The sequence below is a fragment of the Python bivittatus genome, unplaced genomic scaffold, assembly GCF_059951505.1.
Source record: "Python bivittatus isolate LINGU-HERP-01145 unplaced genomic scaffold, Pbiv_v1 ctg000080_np1212, whole genome shotgun sequence".
Lineage (NCBI taxonomy): Eukaryota > Metazoa > Chordata > Lepidosauria > Squamata > Pythonidae > Python > Python bivittatus.
In genome coordinates, this window is record NW_028277035.1 from 44,173,962 (window position 1) to 44,183,576 (window position 9,615).

The window sequence follows — 9,615 nt, forward strand, 5'->3', positions numbered from 1 at the left end:
CAGCACCATCCATGCACAAGCAGGACATCAGCAAGCTTGGGAGAATCCCTACCTGTGCTAAAACACAGCTGGAAAAAAGCCACCTACCCCAGCAATTGCCCAAACCATCCCGTGAAGTCCAAGCATGCTTAGCAGCCACATAACGCTGACTAGGAGAGAGTGTTTTCTATCAGAAAAGGAGGATACAGTGAAGTTGGTTGAAATTCTCCATGGGCACATGGCACCCAGCATACTTCCTTACTGATCCCACTTGCAATTTTTTAATTTGAAAAGGTTTCAGCAACCACCTTTGCACTATCTAAAGCAGGTATTTCCAAAAGAACTGTGTGAAAGATGTGCTGGTCTTTCTCTCCTTAAAATAGTCTAAGAACAGCCTTGGCCACTAAAATTAGTACAGCCAAATGCATTCCCCCATTACCAGTTTTCCTTTCAATCAGTGGATCCCACTGCAAAAGGTGCATGTGAGAGAAGGGCTGGCTATAGCAACAGAGTCTCTCTGAAAATGGAAGGACAGTCCTTAGTGTAGCTTTTCCATCCTTCCATCGGAGTAGAACAAATAAGGTGTCTTTTAACCCTGCTTCCGCCCCCTGATGGTGCACAACAGAGTTTGGCCTTTACCCAAGGGTACATCACCAAGAAATATGGAAGCAGACAGATTGTAGAGTAAGTACAGGTAGTCCTCGTTGAGCAACTGCCTTGTTTAGCAACCGTTTGCAGTTACAATGGTGATGAAAAAGTAACTATGGCCAGTCCTCTCATTTACAACTTTCACAGGTCTGTAAAGCAAAGGAAGGCTGAAGTAAGAGCATAAGCACAATTGTGGTTTCGCTTAGTGACTGCTTCATTTAACAACTGAGTTGCTGGTCCCAATTGTGGTTGTTAAACAAGGACTACCTGTAAATGCTTTGAGTGGCTTGGGAGCTGTTGGCTGCAGCTCATGGGAGTTGTAGTCCAACATACTTAGAAGACCCCAATTTAGGGGAAGATGTGTTAGCTCCTAACAAGCTCCCCCCCCTTGGGTGAGCCCATCATGATCCCCTGAGGAATTGCCCTCCCTATGGCTTTGCAGAAGGGCAGAGCCAGCGGCCTGTTGCCTCCCCTCATCCGTGTGCTCTTGGCAGAGCTGACAGCTGCCATTCCTGACTGCTGAGAAGGAAGCCCCCTTCTCTGGAACGACAATACGGCCTACAAGCCTCACTGTGCTGCTGCCATGGCGACGGAGCCCAGAGAAACATACAAAACCACCCCTCAGTAGTTGCTATTGAAAAGTGTCGTGCTTGCTTGGCAAAGCCTTGGAAAGTGAAGCTGTCATGGGCCCGTCAAGGATATTTAAGGGGGCAGATTATTTTGCATGTCACTACAGGGCAGATACAAAGCAAAGCCATCGGGACCTGATTTAGCATCCTCAAAAGGAACAGTCAGCGAAGGCCGATGACCAGTTTGAAGGAGTAACAACCACCTGAAGACCGGCTGCCTGTAACGTTTGGCGGCTTTCCAGCTTCCCTGACACAATAAATATTCTTGTGAGAGCTGACAAATATCTTCATGGGTGTGGATGACGCACATTGCGCTAAGCTACCATGCTTCTAGAGGGGAGCCATATCAGTTTGTTAGTCTGAAGGTCTGAGATCCCAAAAAAGAAATGGAGACGAGGCCCAAGCCACTGGAGATCTGTGACTGTGCTGGCCTTCCTGGGCAGTGGGACCTCCCCATATTGATACAGCAACCAAAGTACCCAGTTGCATCTCTGCCTGATGGTTTTTCCTGCCCTCCGGCCTTCCTCTTTGTGCTTGCTGCATCCTCTTTCTGTTGACACTGGCCCAGCTGCTGCCCTGTGCAATATCCCTCTCATTTCTCATGTGCTAGTTACATGGCTGTTTCCTGACTTGCATCAAAAATATTATTATTAAAAGTTTCCATCCTCTGTGGTGGACAGGTGGAGGTCAGCCAGCCAGCGCTGCCAATGCAGGTTTTGCAAAACACAGATCAGACTGATTCTTTATGATTCCTTGGAACTGGCCAGTTCTGGGGATGTCTTTCACTGCCAACTTGGGGCTCCTCAGCAGTGTGGACAAGAATGGTGCATCATGTGCTTCCGTGTGCAAGTAGGGAGTTGTATGAAGGAAGGTGGCACGCACTCTCAGTCTGTGTCTTCCAATTTATTGGATAGAAGTGCTGACCTTTGTCACAGGCTCCTTTCACGAATGAGCTGCCTAGGAATCTCAGAAGGCCTATGCCGCCTGGGACAGAGTCAATGGCTCCCTGTCTTGAGTCAGCTCTTTTGTGTTGTGGGCATTGCCCCCTGTGGAATGTGACCCAGAGTAGCACTTCCTCTGTGTGGGTAGGAACTGAGACTTACTCAGCATCATCCACAAAGCATTATTTTCCTGCTGGAACAGCCACTTGTGGATGCCCGTTTTTCAGCAAAAGTGGCTTAGTCCTAGATGTCTTTAGCCTATTTTTCTGTTTTTACTCAAATAATTTAGGTACACTGAGAAATGTTTACACCATCTGGTAACACATAACAGCCCAGGGTAGAGTAAATATTATATGATAAGCTCTCTGCAATGCCAGCTATTGAAAAAAGCAACGCGTCACCCTTTGAGAGATCATCTTTGTGCCCAGTTTACTGCCATATTCTCTCCTACAAATTCATGCTGCCCTTCAGACGAAGTGGGACAGAAGTCTCCTATGACACTTGAAGCTTTTGTATCTTTGTATACCATTGGTTGCTCAGCATGGGCAGCACAGATGATGGTCCTCTGAATGGGAGGCCACCTGGACCTGATTACAATATAACTAGGCCTGCACTTCTACTGGCCTTGCTTCTGCTAAATGGATCGGGGAGAGGAAAATCGGACTAAGGCAGAGGGAGACAGTGGGTTGGATCTAGATTTCCTCATGTGGACCACAGAACCAATGAAATGAATGGGACAAGACTAATTTAAGTTCTGTTGATTCAATTGGTCTGCCCTAAGCATGATTAAGTCTGGACCCACCCAGTATATATAGAGTGCTGCACCATCTCATATTTTGGATTTGACTTGTGGAACTCTGCTGGGCACCACAGTGCTTCTAACTGCAACTTTCTCTGGCTTAAAAATCAGGGTTGCTGCTGGAGAAGCTTAACGGCATAAACCAAGGCTAGAGAAGGAGAAAGGAGAGGGAGCATCCAAGAAAAAGTGCTGCTATCAGCCATGTGTGCTATGCAGGATGAAAAGTGTTTCCTAGCAACAGCTGAGAGCATCACTTACCCGGCAAAGGGACCTCCTACTGCTCATCCCAGGAAAGCAACACATCAGGTTGCTGCAGGGACACAAGGGCAGCACAGCCAAAGTCCAAATGGAAGTCAGAGGAAAGAGAACAGCATTTGAGATACCACTGAATGAGGATTATTCCCAATACTTCTGCATAGTTGACAATAACACCATTTGTTCAGCCTTAGAATCTGCACATCTTCCTTTTAATCATCAGAATTGTGACTTCAGTACTTGACCTCATTCCAAACGTGACAATAGAGAAAGCTGGGTAAGACTTGTTCGGCAGTCTCCTGCAAAATGGCTGTGGTTGAACCTGTCATAGAAAACCTAACCAAGCACCCACAGGTAACCTTCCTCAATTGGGTGCTCCCCACAGGCACCCTTTGAATTTATGGGAGTGGCTTATACTTGTAACATATCCTGAGGCAGGACGTCATTTTTCCCCATCATGTTTATGAAAAATCACAATGGCTCTAAAAATATACCAAAACACATTTGACACATTTGGCACATTCATTCTGGAAGCAGCTTGTGCAATCTCAATTGTCCAGTATCCTGTTCACTGCATCTTTGTACCTCCCCAAGGACAGGAATCATTTTGGAGGGTGCAACAACATTGTTTCTGTGATGAGCAACACTATAAACCAAAATGTGTGGACCTACAGGCTTCCCCCCATCTTTAAGCCCACAGTATGCACATAACATATTACATTCATACCTACAGATGCACACTTCTTTCTCTCTTCCCATTTCCTTTTGCTTAAGTCTCTTCTACTCTGTGGGTGTAGAGATCTGTTCCCAGAGCTCCCATTGTTACTGTTGCACAGTGTACAGAGGTGAGCATTTGTCTTACTTTCACATAATGACCATTGCTCAGGGGCGGCCTATCCATATAGGTAAACTAGGTGGTGCCTACAGTGACAGGTTAAGGGGCCTCCCACATTTGGAGAAGAAAAATCAAAAAGAAAATGGGGGTGGGGTAGGATCATTGATTGCATGGTTCACCCATGGCAGCAAATTAAGGAGGGCACCAAATTTCAAGAAAATTCTGAACTTAGAAGTTCAGAACTGAAGATCAGTAACAAATACAATCATATATTGATATCATATATATTCAACAGATATATGACAATAAAGCCTAGGGAGAATGATTTCTTGGGACAAAATTATTTTAATCCTAGTCCTTTGTTTTCTTCAGTTGGCATTAGACAGATGAGAGCAGATTTCCTTTAGAATTATAAGTGCATTGCTAATAGAGAGTCATGTTGAGTTGTTTGCAGATTCCCTGCTGGATACTGTACCTTTGCACTTTCTTATGAGTACACTGGATAACTATCTTCTCCACTGTTTCCCAAATCCTTTGAGATCTTCTGAGCAGGTATTGCTCTGAGTGTCACTGTGCTTTTCAAGGTGAGAAAGAAGATATGGAAAAGTGGAGACTTTTCCATGGTGATGACCTCTGCCTACAGAAACTCACTTGGCCAGTTCACTAAGCTAACGTAAAACGTTTACCAGGAAGGCATTTAGATGAGTGGCCCTCTGCGGCGCTTGCAGTCTTTTACCACAGATAGGCTTTCTGATCATAGCACTCTTTCACTGAAAATTATTTGTGTTCTAACTTGGCATTTATTAGTTGCCACAACAGCCCTTTGACTGAGAGATGAGATTATATTTGGCTGAGAGATATGCCAAATGATACCATACTATTTTTGAAGGTACAAGTTCCTAGGTTAAGTTCTTAACATACTCCCGTGCAAAAAGAAAGTGCAGGAAGGGTAGACTTAATTTTTGGAGAACTATTGCCAGTCACGTCAGACAATACTGATCTGTAATATGAAGTAGATTGATTTCTGACACAGTGTGTAGAATCAGGATAAAGCAGCTTCCTGCGTTGAATCTCATCACACATCATGGCCACTGCAAGTACAGTACTGTGGTATTCTGAGAAAGGTTTGGTAAAGAGTAATGAGTGATGAAATACCACAATGCAATATTGTCTTGATTACTAGCTGCAGACAGATGGCTTCTCCTCTCCCTCCCAAACTGGCAGGGCAGGGCTCCAAAGTTGGACTCTGCAGTCAGATCTCCACTCTGTTGCTGGTTATGCCAAAGCTCCAGAGTTGAGATTATCCAAAGGATTTTTGCCTAAAATGCCCCCTTTTCCTGCTACTGAAAAAAAAATCCTCCCACCTCTGCCTGTTTCTATAGCAACAGTTCCCAAGATAACAAACTGCACTTACCAGTCTCCTGCAAAGAAGTGCAAAAAATGTGGCTGGGAGGATGCAGCCCACAAGCTCCAGATCATCCCCTGGAAAGCAAAAGGCCAGAGAAGCGCAGTGAATTGTTATCTCAGCTAACTGTTTGCACCAAACCTTTGAGTGCCCAAGCCACACAATCTTGGATTATGGCAATAATTAACAACCTTTTTATGGTCAGGGGCCAATTGTTTTCTTAAAAAATATCAGCTACAGAAAACCACAAATGGATACAATCTGCTACTGATGAGGTTTACCAAACAGGCAGAGCTGTAATATTTGGTCCCCCTTTCCTTTTTGTGGTTTTTTGGGGGGGGAGGTGGGGGGGGAAGGTTTCCTATTTTTTTTCACCAAATGGTAGAAACAGTCGGGCAGTTGTATACATCAAGTAAATAGTTATTCTGCAATAGACCTTGAAGGCCTCTAGGGATGCTGAAAAGGAGGGTGGGGATTTCACATGCTGGGCTTAATGGGTCCATTCCCAAAAAACCTTAAGCCAGGCTCTGTCAGAAAGGGAAACAGCAGGAGGTAAGCAGGTGCAATCCAAAGAAAGTTCAGCAGCATTTCCAAGGCCAGTTGGGTTCAGTGGGATCAGAGTTTTAGCTCCCAGGGATCACAAGAGTCTCTTGAGTGAACCCCATTTTTGGGCCACCTAGTCTGTCTTTTGAGCAACTGTCAATGGAGAAGCTCAAGCTTTCTTATGTATGGCTAAAGCTTGCCCTAAAACTCACCCCGTACATAATTATGGTGAAAGAAGCAACCTTTTGAAGCTCCTGACTTGTCCTTTTGTAGCTCCTCAAATTCTTGCACTCTGAACCCAGGGTTTGGCCTGGACAGAGCTCAGTCAAAGGGAATGTAGCTAGGTCTGTTTTTGATGAGGAGCTTTTTGAGTGAAAACACTAAACTCTTGATGTCTTCCCTTGGAAGGTAAAGCACCCATAGAAAGAAAGGAAAGACCTTGCTTGCTACTGCTCAGTTACCAAGCAAGGAGGCCAATGTGGTCCTCGTTTTGTCCGTCACCACTTTTTTTTTTCAACCGCAGGTGGCAGATTTGAAGTCAGTATAAATGATTCCAGAATCCAGCAGACAGCTTTCCACCCCACGTAACTGTTCCCGGTCGGAGAGGCGGAGCTGTGACTGGGAAAAAAGCTGAGTTGCTAAGCGCTGAGTTGGAGATGTGTTGGAACGACCCACCCAGATTGTCGCTCTGTAGCCTCAATTCACCTCGCCTTTCCCGGGGGGGGGGGCTCCCGGCGATCCCCGCCTCGAGGCCCAGTTATCGGGGTGTGCGTGCGCCCTTGCGCGCGTGCCATTATCAAAAGCAGAGGCCAAGCCATCCAAATAGGAACCCCCCTCCAACAAGAAACAATGGCTTTAAAGGACAGGAAGCTAGACAGAGCCAAGGTTATGAAATACGTCGTTAGGACAAGGACGTTTCAACAATGGAACAAATGGCCTTTGCGAGATTGGGAAATTCTCTCCTGGGGTATTTCCATGCAGGCCAAGGTGGGGCGGGCTTCTGCGGAGGCACGTCCGTCGGAAGCCGCAGGCCTTGCAGCCTCAAGTCGGGGGTGGGGCCAGGCGAGGAAGGAAGGGTCTGGTGTAGCCCTGCGGACGAAATTCCTGAACTAAGAGCGAGGAAAGGATTATTCGGTGATCCAAGACCGTTTCTTTCCAACTTGTTTCGATCTTGCGTACGTTTCTATTTTTCCACCCTTGCCTTTCCTTTGTGTAAGAAAACTCTTTCAAAGGAAAGAGGAGTGCGAGTTAGTGGAAGAGGAGGCGGCTCATCTTAAGGTTGAGGTTCCTCGCAAGTACGCCGAGCGAAGCGAGCTGTCAGGAGACGAGCCGCTTCGGTTTTATTTTACCCCAGCACCGCCTGGTGGAAATCTGACGTGATCCCACCAGAGCCGCATAAAAGCACGGGATGAGCGGAACCCCCCGCATCCTGGGCAAGCCCTCGTGCCGCGCCAGTCCCGCTCTCCCTGCTTCCTTCCATGCGAGACACCAACTCCCCCACCGACAAAGCCAGCCCTTGGCCAGAACAGTTCCTGTCCCGGCCGCAACAGCCAGCACCTTGGCGTTGCAAATCAGTGCCGGCGAGTGACAAGAAATGCGGCTGGGCAGATCGGAGTCCCGCGCCCCGGGCCAGGAGCGCCGCCTGCTACCTTTGCAAACTCAACTCACCTTGGCGCCTACATTCTCGTCCTCTTGGAAACGTGGTTGGGAGAAAAAGCATCGAGAAAGGTTCGGGGTTTGCAGTTCCTTCCTGGTGTGGGGAAACCACAAAAAATGAGTTCTATAACGACTCTATATTTTTTAAAAATAAAAGGAAAACAGACACAATCACCTCTTCAGCATGAGATGGGGCAACTGGCATAGACAATGTCAACTTCCCAAGGCCTTTTGCACTGTCACCATCTTGGCTGCCTTCCAGAAGGAAGCTGTGGTTGCTGTGGATCTGACCTGACTGTTTGGGAGTTGTGGGGAGGATGTCAATCCTTAGGCAGAGACACCACTGAAAAACACCTTCCCCAGTCCTCATGGCCTGACCTCATGTGGAGCGGGAACCGGTAACATTTCACTTGAGATGAACATACATGTTGGCTCTGCCTGGGTTGGCATTTTTGAGCACCCCCTCCCCCCTAGCACTTGCTACTTTGATCACTTGGCAAGACTTGGTCCTGGAAGAGGCAAAGAATTTGGGTTTGTTTTTTTCTGCTCCTTGACCCCACCCTGCCAACTCCAGCTTTGCTAAAGTAATTTGAATTGTTCTACATATCCCCACATAGTAGAATAATAGCAATAGGTAAATTAATTTGAGGATACACTTACAAATGCAGGATGCAAGTGCAAAATGAACTTCAAGACACAAGATGCTGATTTCTCTCTCTTTATGGCTGTGGCAAACCCAGTAAACAATATCTTTGTACAGTATCTGCTATCACATGAATTTGTTTTGCATTAAAAATGTGGTCTCATTAGTAAAACAAGTAGAGATTTTAAAAATTGTCAAACAACATTTCAGATAAGTTTGATCTGGATCCCAGAAGAACGTGAATGATAATTTAAGCGATATATATTTAATAACATAATTTAGAAATATTAAAGTTTTAAAGGAGAACATTTCAGCCTCTACCTTCTTCAGCTTCTTTGAAACTGGATACAGAGGTTAATGTGGTATACATATATCCATATTCATCACATTACTCCCTTTTGGGATAAGCACTTTCTGTGGAGTTCAGAAAAAAAGTAAAAAATTGTAACCCAAAGAAATTAAAGCCTGAGATAAGGAATAAAAGGGAAATACAGATAAATCAAGTTTATACCAACACCACTATATCTCTCCATACCTTTCTATTCTTGCAAATCTTCCTTGCTTTCACCCTGTCAATTACACTGCTTCATATGTTGGGTTTTGTTCTTTAAACTCTCTCTGTTGGAGTCATCAACTCCAGCAAACCATAGATTTCTCCATCTTCCCTTTCCTCTTAACATATGTTCAGTCTTCTTTTATATATTTGCTCTGAAATACAGTTCTTATTTATTTTCTCTATATAGCCAGACCATCTCAACTTACTTCTTTCCTACTGGTCTCTCACTTTTGTATTCATCACCTCTTCCTTCTTCATCCTATCTCTTCTCATTTTATCAGACACACTTCTTAAATACCCCATTTCTATTGCATTGAACTTTTATGTTTCTCCTGACTTAGCCAACTCTCACTTCTATATAATAAAGTAGGCGGAACCAGACTCTTACACACAGCCATCTTGACTTCTTTCAACAAACATTTATTCCTCACCACAGACCATACACTACCCACTACTTCTCTGCCACCATTTTTGCAAATCTTGAAGATTGCCATTTGTATGCAATTTGAAATAATTTATTCCTTATTTATTTATTTATTTACAAAGATTTTGACCTTGCTTCGATCTGACTGACTCTAAGTGACATACATTCAATACTATACACAAGAACAGTAAAATAATATAATCAGAGCAAGTATGAGAGATAAAAGTGTACCATACTTACAATATTTCATTCATGGTACAGTATCTCATTTGGGCAGCAAAGTGACTCCATTTAGTTTCTGC